General features: G+C 40.2%; 1 long non-coding RNA gene across 1 annotated transcript in view; it reads right to left on the bottom strand.

Moving 5' to 3' along the window:
* Positions 1-13503, bottom strand: part of LOC124723231 — a 62691-nt gene extending 49188 nt beyond the window's left edge. The window contains exons 1-2 of the long non-coding RNA XR_007006550.1: positions 13424-13503; positions 8823-8920 (exon numbers count right to left, since the gene is read on the bottom strand). This is a non-coding gene — a long non-coding RNA (uncharacterized LOC124723231). The remainder of the gene's footprint in view (positions 1-8822; positions 8921-13423) is intronic.
* Positions 13504-17384: the final 3881 nt, after the last annotated feature.

Here is a 17384-nt window from a genome sequence, read left to right as displayed (position 1 = left end):
CTGTTAAAATACAAATACCAAATTAGAATTTTAAGGCAAATGACCACAATCACGGCTGAAAGCCTTACACGCCAGGAACGGCAATAATATAAAAAATTTAGAAACCTGCTGTAAAATGACAAATACAATAGCAAAGGTTAATTAAAAAAAAACCAAGCAACTGATCACCAAACGGGTGAAATAAGATGATGGTAAACTTTATAACAAAACCCTCAACATCCACTTGCCCCCCTTCTAACAGCCGTGTACCGCAAGTCTCTAGAGGAACGGAAGGTTCCAAATGATTGGAAAAGAGCACAGGTAGTCCCAGTATTCAAGAAGGGTCGTCGCGCAGATGCGCAAAACTATAGACCTATATCTCTGACGTCGATCTGTTGTAGAATTTTAGAACATGTTTTTTGCTAGCTTATCATGTCGTTTTTGGAAACCCAGAATCTACGCTGTAGGAATCAACATGGATTCCGGAAACAGCGATCGTGTGAGACCCAACTCGCTTTATTTGTTCATGAGACCCAGAAAATATTAGATACAGGCTCCCAGGTAGATGCTATTTTCCTTGACTTCCGGAAGGCGTTCGATACAGTTCCGCACTGTCGCCTGATAAACCAAGTAAGAGCCTACGGAATATCAGACCAGCTGTGTGGCTGGATTGAAGAGTTTTTAGCAAACAGAACACAGCATGCTGTTATCAATGGAGAGACGTATACAGACGTTAAAGTAACCTCTGGCGTGCCACAGGGGAGTGTTATGGGACCATTGCTTTTCACAATATATATAAATGACCTAGTAGATAATGTCGGAAGTTCCATGCGGCTTTTCGCGGATGATGCTGTAGTATACAGAGAAGTTGCAGCATTAGAAAATTGTAGCGAAATGCAGGAAGATCTGCAGCGGATAGGCACTTGGTGCAGGGAGTGGCAACTGACCCTTAACATAGACAAATGTAATGTATTGCGAATACATAGAAAGAAGGATCATTTATTGTATGATTATATGATAGCGGAACAAACACTGGTAGCAGTTACTTCTGTAAAATATCTGGGAGTATGCGTGCGGAACGATTTGAAGTGGAATGATCATATAAAATTAATTGTTGGTAAGGCGGGTACCAGGTTGAGATTCATTGGGAAAGTCCTTAGAAAATGTAGCCCATCAACAAAGGAGGTGGCTTACAAAACACTCGTTCGACCTATACTTGAGTATTGCTCATCAGTGTGGGATCCGTACCAGATCGGGTTGACGGAGGAGATAGAGAAGATCCAAAGAAGAGCGGCGCGTTTCGTCACAGGGTTATTTGGTAACCGTGATAGCGTTACGGAGATGTTTAGCAAACTCAAGTGGCAGACTCTGCAAGAGAGGCGCTCTGCATCGCGGTGTAGCTTGCTCGCCACGTTTCGAGAGGGTGCGTTTCTGGATGACGTATCGAATATATTGCTTCCCCCTACTTATACCTCCCGAGGAGATCACGAATGTAAAATTAGAGCGGTTCGAACGCGCACGGAGGCTTTCAGACAGTCGTTCTTCCCGCGAACCATACACGACTGGAACAGAAAAGGGAGGTAATGACAGTGGCACGTAAAGTGTCCTCCGCCACACACCGTTGTGTGGCTTGCGGAGTAAAAATTTAGATGTAGATGTAGATGAACACTACACTCCTACATTTATCGCCGAAGGCGACCAGAACTATTAGCTAGACATATATAACCTTTAATGTAGGCATTACAAGGTATTGTAATAAGTAATACAATAATAAAACACATGGACCAGTTCTTTAAAGGGTACTGAGGCAGATTATACCTGCAGAAGGCGTGGACTGAAGGGGCGTTACACTGAACTACTGGCCATCAGACCTCCTTTTAGAACACACGTATCTTACAAGAACCAGGGGGCCACAGACGGTGCTCCAGGAATCGACCTCTGAGAAGGTCCGGGAACAAACACTTCTGCCAGCGATGAGATACGCAGCCAAGTGTTACATTCACTTCACAAGATGGTAACTCAGACTAGTGACAGTCTAACGAATGACTAATGATAATCTTGCTGAAGCTACCTGACGTCCGATAAACCAAATGCAACGATGGAACAATACGCCAAAGCCGGAACCGGCTGTCTGCACTACGTCCCCAGGATACTGTGTTTAGAACGCCTGGAACGAGAAAGGAATCACCACCATCAGAGTAGAAGAATCACAGTCCGCCCTAAATTCAAGAAAGCTGTCTAAAACTACACGCCTTACCGGACAGCAGCGGCAAGACGAGGAAACGTACACTGCCGTTACATACACTAACCCCCAGGGCAGATAACTGGGGCGTTAGAGGCCACCAGGCAAGAAAAATTACCGCTGGTTGAACTCAACAAATTGTAACAAGTTGAACGCAATAAACAGTAATAAGAAGTCGAGGAAAGCTAATCAGATCCGCCTTCCCCAAGCATTCCATTCGCTGCTCTTCGCCTCAGCGACACTACGAGCAGCAATACGAACCCAAGTCACTGGAGAATCGTGAGATATCACAATGGTGGAGGTTTCTCTACTTGGATTGAAATGCGCTCATCTTAAACCTTGCTGGATCCGGTTTACGACGAGGTCGTACACCCTCGTGAGCACAGCCCTTCCATCCAGCAGTCCATGTGTGCCGCCAGTTGTCCTGGCGTGTTCTGGCACTGCGCAGACCTGGCTCCTCTTGAGTCCCCAACCGAACTGGCCCACTCACACGACCCAGAAAAACAACGACGTCGCCCCAAAGATCGGGCAACAATTACTACATATCGATAACCGCCGCTGCTGCCACTAATGGACAGGCAACGCTTGCGAAACCGAGTGGCGCCAGTCAACACGAGAAGAAGACAAACAACTGCAACCATGCCAACTAAAGGATACTATCTGGCCTCCAACAGAGGGCGGAACCTACAAACAGCACCAACGCGAGCCGCAGCATGGCTCACTATAGTTGCTTCAATATCATGGCAGATATGGAATATTTGCGTGTTAATCATATGGCAAAACACTCTCCTCTTTGCGTGCCATCCTTTGCCAAAGTCTCGTTTCGTTATCTCAGACCATTTAAAAGATACGAGGGATTTGTGAATATTTCATACTGGCCTTTTCACTGGGCGTGCGTTCGTGATGGAGCCCTTTACAGACGAGGGTGAGTCAAATGAAAGCCTTAAATATTTTTTAAAAATATTATTTATTGTGCAGAAGTGGTACAAAGCTGTATCACTTTTCAACATAATCTCCCACACGCCCAATGAAAGTCCTCCAGCGCTTACAGAGTGCATAAAACCCTTCAGAAAAAATTCTTTTGGTAGTCCGCGCAACCACTCATGCACCGCATGGCGTACCTCTTCATCAGAACGGAAATTCTTACCTTCCATTGCGTGTTTGAGTGGTCAAAACATATGGAAATCACTTGGGGGCTAGGTCTGGTGAGTATGGTGGATGAGGAAGACACTCGAAATGGAGGTCTGTGATTGTTGTAACTGTTGTACGGGCAGTGTGGGGCTTTGGATTGTCATGTTGCAAAAGGACACCTGCTGACAGCAATCTGCGTCGCTTTGATTTGATTGCAGGCCGCAGATGTTTTTTTAGGAGATCTGTGTATGATGCACTGGTGACAGTGGTCCCTCTGGGCATGTAATGCTATAAAATGATGCCTTTTTCGCCCCAAAAGAGAGTCAGCATAGCCTTCCCTGCTGATGGTTTTGTTCGAAACTTCTTTGGTTTTGGTGATGAGGAATGGCGCCATTCCTTGCTCCCTCTCTTCGTTTCCGGTTGGTGGAAGTGAACCCAGGTTTCGTCCCCATTAACGATTCTTGCAAGGACGCCATCACCTTCTCGTTCAAAGCGCCGAAGAAGTTCTTCACAAGCATCAACACGTCGTTCTCTCATTTCAGGAGTCAGCTGCCGTGGCACCCATCTTGCAGACACTTTGTGAAACTGGAGCACATCATGCACAATGTGGTGTGCTGACCCATAACTAATCTGTAAACATGCTGCAATGTCATTCAGTGTCACTCGGCGGTTTTCCTTCATTATGGGTTCAACTGCTGCAATGTTCTGTCGAGTCAGAACTCATTGTGCCTGACCAGGACGAGGAGCATCTTCCATTGAAGTCACACCATTTGCGAACTTCCTACTCCATTTGTAGACTTGTTGCTGTGACAAACATGCATCACCGTACTGAACCTTCATTCGTCGATGAATTTCAATAGGTTTCACACCTTCACTACACAAAAACCGAATAGCAGAGCGCTGTTCTTCCCTAGTGAAAGTCACAAGTGGGGTGGCCATATTTATACTGATACTGCAACGGTATGTGTGCATCTGCACTATGCTGCCACCTACAGGACATTCTGCACGCTGTCTGTAGCACGCTAGCCAACTTACAGGATAACGGCGCGAAATTTCGATTTGTTATTAAAAAATTTAAGGTTTTCATTTGACTCGTCCTTGTACATTCCATTTTCTCGACATTGGAGACAGATAGCGATATCCTTCCAAGTTTAAAGATTAATTCAATATGTTATCTACATTTCATACACAGCAACTTATGATCTAACACACATCAAACGCAAATTCATAGCGACCTCTATTTTTCACCGCAATCTTTAAGAACATCTTGCAGTAGTTCACATTAATATCGAAATATCACAATAACTATGACCATTAACGAAATGATAGGCAATTCATCGTGAAGCTGACGAATGACGCTATAAGATGCGCGCGAATCAGAGTTTGTTACCCTACAGTTTCTTTAAAAGCGAGCTTGACAGGTTACGCACCGAGCAGGCCTGGCGTTATCGTCATTGCAAACTGTGCTTCCTTTCACTCGCTCCGTACTGAATCAAAAGTAGCAACTAATTTTCAACGCAGTAGTCTCATTTGGTACGGGTCCCACACATTAGAGTAACATTTTAGGATGGGTCGCAAGAGTGATTTGAAAGCAATCTCCTTGGTAGAATGATCGAATATCCCTAGTATTCTGCCAATAAACCAAATTCTGATACCTGCTTTACCCATGACTGAGCTTATGTGGTCGTTTCGTTTCATGCCCATACTAATTGTTACACCCAGCTACTTGTACCTGAAAAGTTTCAAAGTATGGGCTATAACACAACACACACAAAATGTATATGCAGCCAACGGATAACAGGAAGAAGTCACCGGCGGCACATTCAGTTGGAACGTAGAATTTGCATGTGCCATTTTCTGAACCATTTTTCTTCACTCGCACTCAAAGGAAGAACAGGAAGCCTCCTGATGTACAAAGAACGAACGAATCGCATCAGTTTGCAGCTACTTTTCGAACTCAGGAAGCTTTGTGACCCTTTCTCCGCTGACGTTTAACTTCTAGCGATCCTAAGCTACTGAAGATGCTGATAGATGTCTCTTTGTCTTTGTAACATGATCATTCGTAATGGTAACTGTTCTGACAGATGAATTAACCCTCTCAGACTCGAAATATTAAAAATTAGAATTTTTGAACTTTCTTTTTATTACAGTATAAGACGTACATTGGGACGGAACAATGTAAAAAAAGAAGTGTTACACACATTAATGGAACACATACACGGTGGTTTCAAATGGAATCATTGGACATGAAATGTCATAATTTTTGGTGGTAAGGTAAAATGCAGTTCCTTTCTGCAGATAGGCATAGGGCTACTTAACAGAGAGCACACTTTCATCTGATTCTGTGAGGTTCTAATGCATCATCTCCAGTTTCATTGCTGCGCTCAATCTCTGAGTAAACATCAGAAAAAATCCCTTCCAAATGGCACGTCAGAATTTCCTCTCCATTTGTTCTGCAGGAATACATCGTGTGAAACTGGAAATACAACAAGTTGTCACAGCTGGTCATGTTGCCCTTAAGGCCGCAGTTGTTTGAAAAGGACCAACCACAATAACTACGAAAATAAATCCATAAATTTAATTATTATCTCCATACTCAGAGTATAAATTTCAACAGGGCTTTTTTCTGTACCTTATCCATGCGCAAAACATGCCTTGTAGAAACAAATGCAATCAAAATTAGAAGACAAAGACAATCGTGCACCGCACACAAAAATGGCCGCTATGTTTGCTCATCTAACTGCTAAGATTTGAAACATGTGAAGTAGCTGCAGCTGCTAGAGAGCAGTACCTACTGGAGACGTAAAGGGCGACTAAGTTGTAGCTACTGTGCATATGCTACGAAATGAGAAAATCCTGCGTGGCTTCAAACAGAACCACATTGCTTGAAAGGGTTAAAGCAGCAGCTGCTCAGTATGTCTTCATTTGGAACTTTCATTGCAATTTTGAAAGCGAGTGCTGCCTGTTCGCCCACCTCCATAGCTAAGTGGTCAGCGTCTCTGAATGGCTTGCACGCGAGTGGCCTTCAGTTCCTGATAATTTCAGAGATTTCTTCTTGTTGGTAAGAATGGACAGGGGAGCATTCAACCTTGTGATGCCTCTTGGGGAGCTACGTGAATGAGAAGTAATGGCTCCAAGGTCTAGAAAACCAACAATAGTTGGGAAAGTGATGTGATAACCCCATGTCCCCCCAAGATGCATACGAAAGGCAGGTCCGCAGCTCGTGAACTAGTGACTAGCTTTGCTGCCTAGGGATCACAGGGTCCCAGGGTCGATTCTCGACTGGGTTGGGGATTTTCTCTGCCCAGGGGCTGGGTATTTGTGTTGTCATCATTATTCGTGACAGTGGCTAGATCGGAGTGTGTAAAAAAATTGGACTGTTTAAAAATTGGAACTTTGTACGGGCGCTGATGACCGCGCAGTTGAGCTCCCCACAAACCAATCATCATCATCCAAATGGCACCATGTTGCCGACAGTGACACAGTGGCTCGTCAGCATGATGAAGTCCTCCTCAAGACCCGATCACGGAATTTATTTTTTGTATTTTTATTATTGCTACCTTTTGTCAGTGCCAACTTGCCAACTACATTCTCATCACTTAAAGACCCATATGTATTTTATAAAAAGTGACAACAGCCTCCTGATTGGTAACCGACTATTGTTATTTCCCGAATGAATTTTCACTCTATTACGGAGCGTGTGCTGATTTGAAATTTTCGGGCAGACTAAACCTGTGTGTCAGACCGTGACTCGAACCCAGGACCTTTGCTTTTCGTGGAGAAATGCTGCACCGATTGACTTTAACGGACATGATTCAAAATCTGCCCCACAATTTAAGTAGGCAAGCTCGTAGCTTCTGGTGCAGTATGAAAATTCATTCTGGAAACAATTCCCTAGGCTGCAATATGCTTTCCAACAGGGGTGATGGTCCCACAAGGTACGCAGGAGAACTCTGTGAAGTTTGGGCTGTAGGAGAGAATGAAGTAGAAATAACGCTTTTACTAAGGGAATCGTGAGTCACACCTGGAGAATTCCGTCAGTATCTGTTGTAGTTCAATGGCTCAATGTGTAAGTGCTAAATTTAAATGCCAAGGGTCTGGAATTCGATCCCCCGCTGATGCTCGGATTTGTTTTTTACTTGTTGTTTCTATCACCTCTGAATTCGATCCCCCGCTGATGCTCGGATTTGTTTTTTACTTGTTGTTTCTATCACCTCTGGCAAAGATTTTTCATGTGGCAAGTCAGTTGCTTTATGGAGAAGAGTGGACGTAAAACTAAAGCGTGGTAAGTCATTTCTAAGGTTAGATGAGGACAAGACATATCACAGGAAATGATATTATCTTGGTTGAAGCAGACTTCATTCATTACGGTGCCTTCTTTAATAGTTCTTGCAGCATGTTGCTTTACAAACCTGGAATCAGTTCTTTTTTTCAATTTATAATTATTTTTTTAAAGATCAAAGTGTGTAATCCCAGAGTCTCTGTTTACATATTAATCTGACGTTGCTGTAAATGTTTAAGACTGCTTTCCTTAACAAGCTAGCATCGTCAAACTTGGTACACTTTCCTGCGATTTCCGTAATTAATACAAGTAGCTGCTTCGTACTTAAATAACAGTAAACGATATATCTCAGTGAGAAACAGATTCTTCAATGAAGGTTGTAGAAAAAAGACATACCACCGGAATTAGTTCTTGAACTGTACTTTTTCATAATTGTAATCGACGATTTGCCACATCATGGTCCCCATTATGTGATTTACGATGTAGATGATACGACAATAATTACCACCCAATAAGAGACATCAGTAATGTGACGCTGTTATTTGTCAGTTGGCAGAAAGGATGAATCACTATTTCGTTTACCAGCCCTGCCATGTCCACCTCATCTGCTACAAGCAACAATAAGATATATCAACTTTTGTTTGAAGTGAAAGTTTTCTGTGATAACTGAATACAAAACCATACGAAATTCCCATCCTGCATCGAACCATACGAAATTCCCATCCTGCATCGTACACAACATACCCACTTTCGCGCAACGAAATATGCCCAGTAAAATTAACTAGCTGACCGAAGAACGGCTCAACATCAGGAACTAAAATAGAATAAAATAAACATCCCCATAAAACACTGTTTAAAACCGTAGGTACTTCATTTTCATGTGTAGCTGTGGAAAGAAATGAAAATCACAAATATGTTGATGTTAACTTCAATGATAGTGTTCTGTATGACTGATTCCAAATTTGTGACGTTACTAGTGGCTGTTTTGCAGCTATTTTTGTAACTGTCATAATTTATCCCCACTACTGCACTTCCTTTTACAACCGTACAGAAGCAAATTGTTCACCATCCCACGTTGAATAACAATTGCACAACATTACAAAAATTTTTTCACTCGTGTACCATAAACAAAGAAAAATTGAATCTGTGCTTACTGACATTCATCTTGAATATCATGCCGCTGGTTACCTGGTACCGTTGTTTAATCTACTTTGCTGCTGCCATCCCATGTTGAAAATTTATATTCCTCTTCTTTCGCAGCTGCAGTTGGCTTCTTGTCAACATTACTGAAAAAAGAAACAAAAAAGAAAAAAAAGAAACAAAATGGAAACGGGACAGATGGAAAAAAGAAGTAAACCGTTTATTATTTCAAATGTAATTGCAATAATTGTTGATACATTTATCCCACTGGGAGCCACAATGCCTTTATGGAAAAATGTTTGCAGTTGCCTACAGACCCCAGGCATGCACCTCTTCATCCGAAGCAAACTGACGGCCACGAATGTCTTTCTTCAGGGCTTCAAAAATATGAGAATCGCATGGGGAGAGACAGGACTGTATAGAGGATGTGTAAAGACTTCCCAACCAAACTTCTGCAGCTTACTCTTGTACTACTCCCTTCTTAGTGCAAGTGAGATACGCGGTACCAAGAGCATTTAAGCCACAAATGAAATCAGAGTTGGTTCGAGAGGATCTTTCCACATAAATGACTTATCATTTGTGCGCCCTCTCTCTCCCTCACACTTTCAGCTGTGTCAGTTTTCGCTACTAACTGCAAAACGCAGTATATACAAATATCGCACGTGGGCACCCCTGGCTTCCCAAGCGGCCACTACAGTTGTGATATGTCCTCTACAGAAATCTTAAAAGTTGTGGCGCCTTTGGCTCCCCTCTCAGCTTGGCGCACCAAGCGGTGGCGTGTGTGTCTTATGCGTTAAACCGGCCCTGAATAAAGTACCCAATAGCAGGAGAATTTCGCCATAAGTACCGTGTTAAGACATTTGTCACTAGAATCACTTGTTGCTACAACGAAATGGTTCTGCTCCAACATGTTTATATGAAACCCAGATAAGACCCTCCATCTCTTGCGAAACTTTTGACATTTCATATTAACTCCAAGTTGACCTGGGCAAAAGAATATCAAGTGTAGCATACCTAACATGGAAGCAGAAAGACATAGTTGTTTCTGAATATCTAAGGTTGACATATCTTGGACTGTTCCAGTCTTACATTTGCTATGGACTGATATTATGGGGGTGATACATTGAGGGAAAAAAGGACACAAAAGAATTATGTTGGGCTCCAGGCCAGTTAATCACAGTAATATAGAGCTGATTATAAACAAAAATAAACTAAGAGACCCCAAACACGTGGTTAGTTCTCTCAACCATTATTTCTCTGATATAGCACAGCAGTTAATAAACACACACCTTGACAAACAGCCAGCCAGTCACTCAGATCAAAAAATTCACCCAAACACATTATTCGTGTATCCAGCAACTCCTGAGGAACTGTCAAGAATCCTAAAAGATTTACCTAATAAATATTCAGTGGGTGCTGATGAGATACCAGATGCTATTATCAAAGTTAGCGCAACATTTATCGTGGAACCAGTAACAGACATAGTAAATTCATCTCTTGAGTGTGGTGTGTTTCCAAATAATCTAAAAACTGCAAAAGTAACATCTTTGCATAAGAAGGTGCAAAAAGTGACATTGCGAATTATTGGCCAGTTTCAGTATTGTCAGGCTTCTGCAGAATTATGGAGAAAATGTTCCTTAGAAAATTAACAGTTTTCTTAGATAAATAGAGGCTGGTAAGTGACTCCCAACGTGGGTTCAGAGCTGGAAAGTCAACTCAGACAGCAAATTTTGCCTTCTTAAATGAAGTATTAAAAGCAGTGGATGATAAGCAACATATATCTGGGATACTTCTGGATCTAAGTAAAGCCTTCGATGATATTGCTCATGTCATTCTTTTTCGTAAATTAAGTAATTATGGAATTAGATGCCAGTCTGAAAAGTGACTTTAGCTGTACATCAGTAACTGTCAGCAGATTACAGAAATAAAACTCAAAGATAGTGTAACAGAAAAAATGTCTAGTTTTTACAGTGAAGAGGAGAAAAATTAAGTATGGAGTCCCACAAGTGTCAGTTCTGGGACCTGTCCTATTTCTGCTGTATAGTAAAATACGTAATAGTAAAATAGATAGTAAAATATGTAATGGAACCACTGTACTCTTTACAGATGACACTAATTCTAATTAAATCACAGAATGAGGAAAATCTGCAGGAGGCTGCAATATCAGTTATGCACACCTTAATGCACTGGTTCAGAATCAATAGGCTCATTATAAATTCTGAAAAAACTGTGGCAGTTACCTTTCACACCACACAAAACCTCCATCCTGCAAACCCTGTTTTCGCTATTGAAGAAAAAAATGTATTGACGGTCAGAGATACAAAATTTCTAGGCATTCATGTTCAGGCAGATCTAAAGTGGGAGGTGAACCTAAAAAATTTAACCCTTTGAGTCACACAAATACTTTTGGACTTGATATGCACTGAAATTTGATCTTATCCTTCTTTATTGCATTACTGGAGCACATGACAAATTTTTAAAAATTTTCTTCAATTTTTATAAAAAATATACATAGGTGGTTTCACTATGAAATCACTGTGATGCAAGGAGTTGTTCAAAGTCTTTCAAAAATCCACAAATTTTTAATTTTCAGTATTTTATTACACTAATGTTAGATTTTCTTTCATACAGATTTTTATAAACTTATATCCCAAAAAAAGTTTTGGGTTTAATGCAAAATTTCAAAGTACATTACATACAACACTTGTTTTCTACTTTTCATGATACTCCAAAAAAACAGCTTTTTTTATGTGTTAGGCACAATCCGATATCACATACTTTGCATAACCATCTGGTCCTATCAGGCTCCTTTTTTGAACTACAATTTGCACAGCGTTTCGATTTGCTATGAACAGGAATATGGGGTTCATTGGATTGTCTTTTATCCACAGAGACTTTCATTCTAAATGTCTTCTTAGATGATGATGATGACCGGGAAATTGCTTTCCTTTTCTGCCAGGAGAAATGCTGCCTTGCACAAACAGACCTACTACTTGTTTTCTAAAATCTTTTAATTTCAGTGGTGTTCCTCCACTTCTTATTTTATATATGACATAGGCATTCACAACAGAAATGGAAAAATATTGTGGGCCACCACTTCTTGCTATTCTTGTGTAATTCATAAGTTGATTTGAGCATGTCTGCTTTGTCAACATAACCCATTGAGGTATTGTAGTCACATATGACTTTCGGACATTTTATTGCTTCCTGAGAGCCGTCTTTCTTTCTTCAGTTCAATGTGGCTTCTTTGTTTGGATTATGGAAGTTTAAGAGAAACAGAACAGGTTTTTTGTCCACCCATTTAGTGCAGGTTACTCCCTCCCAGTTCCTCCACTCTGATTCCCCATGAGTATAACATTTATCAGATTTAAAATCTTTTGGTAAGTATTTCCTGTCACTTTTACTTGTGCAACAGGCCTATATTTCATCTGAACAGAAGGTGTCTGAACAATGGTACTGATGTAAAATAGTTGTCTACATAGATTTCATAACCCTGACCTACCAGTGGTCTTGTCAACTCTCCCACCTAGGTCCTTTTCTACCTGGGTTCAATTTTTTGCTGTGTAGATTTGAAACTCACAAATATACCCCGTTTCGTCCGCCCTTACTCACACTTTGTAACCCCTATTTATGTGTTTCTGTGGCGTATACGTTTTCACAAATGATCGCCCTTTGTACTTAATCATTGACTTGTCAATGCTTTGTTTCTTAGATGGCTTGTGACAATTTTTGTAGGTTGTGGAGAGAGAATTTAGCAATGGTCATAGTTTATATAGTTTGTCATAATCTGCTGATCCCCTCTGTGGTTGTTTTTCGTTGTAATTTACATGTAAATTAGGAAGGAGCCACACAAATCTATTTAATGGCATTCTTTGGGCAATGTCTTCATCCCACAATGCTGGGAAAGATGACCAGTAATCCCTAAACCTAGGTTGTGCTTTTATACCCATAAGTAAATGAATACCTAAAAACCTCATCTATATTTGTAGGGTGGGGATTGATGCCACCACCCTTTCGCATAGCATATAAATTTGTCTGACTCACTATTTCCTCTTATGTCTGATTCGTAAAAAGATCAGGGAAAAAGTCAACTGGGGAAGAAAGATTATCGAAATTGGGCAAAGGCCCAGTTTCCTCCACAAAATTTACATGATCATAATCACCGAACTCACGTACCCACTTTGGTTATGTAAAGTCTTGGGTGGAAGGAAGAAGTTCACTGACATCAGCTGGAGCTTCAGAAACTTCTTTCTCAGCTGCTAAAGAAGGTAGGGGCGTGAGGGCTTCCTGTCCAGGAACCTGAGTAATACCCTCCAGATTACCATCTTCATCCTCTTCGATTCTAATCGCTTGGGATATCCTCAAAGAAAAAAAAATAAAATAAAAAAAAAACATTGTAGACACTAGCCTCATCTAATTCTCCCAAGGTGTATCTTTTATCCATCTAAATAGAGGTAAATGTTAAATAATTTACTGCATTTGAGAATAGAAGTTTTGTATGGTAAAGGTATCATATTAGCATAGTGATTCCACAGCGAAACCACCAACATTTGTGCTTCTCATTGTTTCAAATAATGTGCTACATTCAAACTTTAGACATATTTTCAATCTAGAACATATGTCGTAGCGTGTATCAAAATTTTACTTACATTGAATAAAGTACAGCATCTGAATAACACATAACAATGTGTCTGAATCACAGTATGTCGCACTTGCACGGAAAACACGGATTCAATGCAGGTTCGCGCTCGCAGCGCGCTCTCTCAAGATTTGTTGAATTAGTTCATCGAAAATCCGCTAGAGTGCACCACAAACAAAGGTGAGACGGTTTCACAGTGAGTCACCTAACCCGGAAAGGGATACAATGGAGCAAAAAGTGGTTTCGCAGTGAAACCACTGTGACAAAGGGTTAAATAAGGGACTGAATTCACTAGCTTATGCTGTTAGGATCCTCACTCAGAATACTAGCTGCTCATCAGTGCTGACATTGTACCATTGTAGTATACAGTCGCTACTTATGTACGGAATAAATTCTACAAAAACATTGAAAACACAGAAAAAGATTATCAGGGTGATAAAAAACCTAAATACAAGGATTCCTGTAAAAACCTTTCTAAAACTCTCAAAATATTGCGGCTGCCTTGCTTGTGTATATACGACATACTGATTTTCACTAAAGGAAGCATCTTAAAAAAGGAAAATCTCTTTAAAAAAAAAAAAAATGTTCAAATGGCTCTGAGCACTATGGGACTTAACTCCTGAGGCCATCAGTCTCCTATAACTTAGAACTACTTAAACCTAACTAACCTATGGACATCAACACATCCATGCCCGAGGCAGGATTCGAACCTGTGACCATAGCTCTTCAGACACAACTATGATATACACTCATATGAAACTAGGCAGCAGATGAACCTACACATGAACACAGTAAATACAAACTTATTGTTAATGTATACGATCCCACTTCTGGTCACCAATGATAATGTATACGAGCAGGGAAGGGGGGAGAAAGTTGTTACATATGCCTCGTGATGACAGAGTGCAGGAGGTTGAGCGGTCAGGATTTGAGAGTGGGCATCCAGGGCTGCCGTAAATTGACAAAACAGGAAATTAGATACAATAAAGAGGATATATTTCAATGTACGGTGTACAAGGGGTTTGCCTAGGGTCAGAAGGTACCAGGTTTAGGTCAGTCTGTGAGGTCGAACAATTAATTGAAATGGGCAAGGGAAGGGGAAGCTCAAATGGTTCAAATGGCTCTAAGCATTATGGGACACAACATCTGAGGTCATCAGTCCCCTAGACTTAGAACTACTTAAACCTAACTAACCTAACGACAACACACACATCCATGCCCGAGGCATGCCTTCTAAAAAGACGTTTGTTCTACTTGAGGTCTGGATTACAAGATAGAGAGGCAACTGTGTTCCGCACCGCAGAACACTCCAGCATCCACACACATGACCTGTATCCAACGCATGCTACTGGCTAAAACGAATGGCGTGAATTCGCTTGCAGTTTCAACAGAGATCTCAGGGCGTCTCTTGTCAGCAGCTTTAACTGCACAAAACTGCCTCAGTTTTGCAAGACAGGCAACTTGTGTCACGTAGATACAGTGTAAGTTACTCTGGGAGAAAACTTGTAAAGATTTCACTGGGCCTTTGAAATAAATTTTTTTTAATCAAATCCCCTAAAATATTCCTTGACTGGCTGCCACCCTGTACATCCCTTCCCCCTTCCAGAGAAGTGGTATTGTTTACAAAACTGCGTCAGTCACTCCCGGGAGAGATGGTTTGCCCTAGTAGGGGCCTTAATACTATGGGAGGGATCTGTTACAATATTTCATTTAGTAGTGGGAGGGGGACTTACATGCAGTTAAGTTTATCAAATTTCATGAGTTAAGAAAATAGTAAAATATTAACTATTCAAATTACAATACAATATCTCCTGTAATACTTGTTGAAATCATCACTGTCCATATAATCAGATCTTAAAACACACAATGTTCAAATCACACCAGAAAGCTTCACAAAAGAGGAATAAACTATTTCGGTTTCTGTTAGGTTCAGCAAAAAGAAATTGTTATTAATCTGCTGTTGCAATTCAAACTCATTATCATAGGGAGTAGATGGTGGATGAACTGAATCAGCACCAATCTTTTAATGATTTACAGGCATTGATTGTATTATTTGGCAAATAATAATGTCATTGCTAGATAGTGGAACTAATACCAAAAATAAAATGCATCAACAACATGACAGAATACATAGTTCTAGGATAATCAAAGTATTTGGGGTAAAAAAAACCATGATAAATCAGCTTAATGCAGTCATTAATATCTGACCTGGGTGAGAACTGGACGAAGTACATTTTAAAACTGTGATAAATGTAAAATTGTGCTATATCCTCCACATATTAGTTACAGGTAATAGTTGCACAAAGTTTCACACACTAGAAAATATTAACACATTTCAGTAGAATGGAGGATGCAGTTAGCAAGCTGAAGGGATGATGTTCCATAAATCACACGAAAATCTTTAACCACATTAACTCATGTTAAAACACAATGTTTTCTTGTAAAATACTGGAATTATGGATGAATTCAGGGGATAACAAAGGCTACACATCAAACCCCATGAATATCTAATACCAAAAATGCTATCTTCGCAATTTAAAGTACCTTAAATCACTTCAGAGAGGAATCATCCCTCAAAACATTGCATACTGGAATACATACAAACACACATTTTGCTGTCGTTCTGATGTCAATGCTGGAGAATTTCTTTCATGCTTGTTTGTCAAACTGTCAAAGAAATCAGATTTAAGTCATTCAATGAACACAGTTTCATGAACACCGCCTTTGCAGTTGACAAAGGTGTTCATTCCTGTTGACCTCACATTTGTAGTTGGAGTTGCAGTGGTTGGATTAGTGAGCAAATGGTTTTTGATGTAGTAGAATGTGTCTTTGCAGGACTATTCACTGTTTATGAAATCAAAAAAGCTGATTCCGTTTGTAGATACTTATATTCTGCATGAAATAATCAGAAAGTCATGAATGTAGGATTCCTCTTGTGGTATTACCCTAACTGTGAGTGATGAAATTGTGTACAATAATATATAAATACAATTTATGCAGAAATTACACTTTGAAAGAGACACCAGTAACATAAGTGCAGTACAAACACAAAAAACAAAACATACCAGAAAGATAAAGATATAATTTTGCACCACAATGCACTTCGATCAGTTTACCTCATGGTTGCCATGTGTTAAACTGAATATAAAAGAATTTTTTGAAGGAGATATTCAGCAGCAAAACACAACTGGCAAAATTAAAATGGATGTTCTCAGCCACAGACTGGTAAAAGTAGCCCACTCATCCAGAGTCAGCTTCCTAAAAATCTTTAATAAATTACCATCAGTTTAGTCCATGCCTTGAGAATTGTTTCAAAGAAAATTTTATAGTTGTTTTGCTGAAAACCTATTTTATGATATAAGTGAATTTTTTGATGTACATAGTGTTAACAGGATAATATTAAAACTCAAAATGTGTGACTACATGTCTGCAGTTCTGTATGTTTTGAATTATGTTGTATACATGACCAATGGTGAGTAAAGGTTCTGATTCTGATAGGAGTCTGGTTTAAGGCAAATGCTTGGAAAGATCCTGTAAAAGGCCATAGCTTATTTCCTTCCCCATACTTCCCACTTCCCAGCTTGTGCTCCATCTTTAATGACCTGGGAGGACATTAAATACCATATTGCACTAATCTTCCTTCTTCAAATAAAATAACTTATTGTGTATAAGTTCATGTCACACAGAAAGAATGAAGGAACATAAATATAAACTTAAATGGACGACAAATTCTGCAAATGGACTCTGCTTTGCTGGGTCTGTACATTGATAGCAAATTAAACTGGTCCTGTCAGATCTTAGATTTCACAAAAAAGATTTTATTCTGAAACTTTTACCTTACACATGATACAATCATCTACAGCTACTTATTTTGGATATTTCCATGCATTGTTGTCGTATAGCATCATCTTTTTTTTTTGGGGGGGGGGGGGGAAGTATATATAAAAAAATATATATATTGCTCAGAAGAG

This window comes from Schistocerca piceifrons, chromosome X, assembly GCF_021461385.2.
Source record: "Schistocerca piceifrons isolate TAMUIC-IGC-003096 chromosome X, iqSchPice1.1, whole genome shotgun sequence".
Taxonomy (NCBI): Eukaryota; Metazoa; Arthropoda; class Insecta; order Orthoptera; family Acrididae; genus Schistocerca; species Schistocerca piceifrons.
This window is presented reverse-complemented; position numbering and strand designations above follow the sequence as displayed.